Source organism: Trichinella spiralis (genome assembly GCF_000181795.1).
Source record: "Trichinella spiralis strain ISS 195 chromosome Unknown Scfld4, whole genome shotgun sequence".
NCBI classification, from domain to species: domain Eukaryota; kingdom Metazoa; phylum Nematoda; class Enoplea; order Trichinellida; family Trichinellidae; genus Trichinella; species Trichinella spiralis.
Genome location: NW_003526943.1, coordinates 8,291,652 through 8,292,046, shown reverse-complemented (window position 1 = coordinate 8,292,046; position 395 = coordinate 8,291,652).

Here is a 395-nt window from a genome sequence, read left to right as displayed (position 1 = left end):
TCAACAGCACTAACAACAACAGTAAAAAACAACAATGCACGGCATTAACAAAGTGGAAACAACGAAAAAGGAAAAAACTAAATAATACAATACTAATGAAATAAAAACAATACAATACAATAAATATATAATACAATACAACACAACACAATAAAATACAATTAGCCNACTTGGAAGGCGACATTAAATCGCTCCGGGCGTTATGTAACATTAATGTTTCCAGGAACTGTTCCAGGGTACGACTACCGTTGGTGTATTCACCCGTATATTGGGCAAGCCGTTGTTGCTTTTCAGCATAAACCTTGTTTACCCGTCTTAAGTCACCAACGGTAGCGTTTCCTGATAGCACTTGGGGCGCTAATGCTGACGTTACGTGTTAGCTCGAATCCACCACA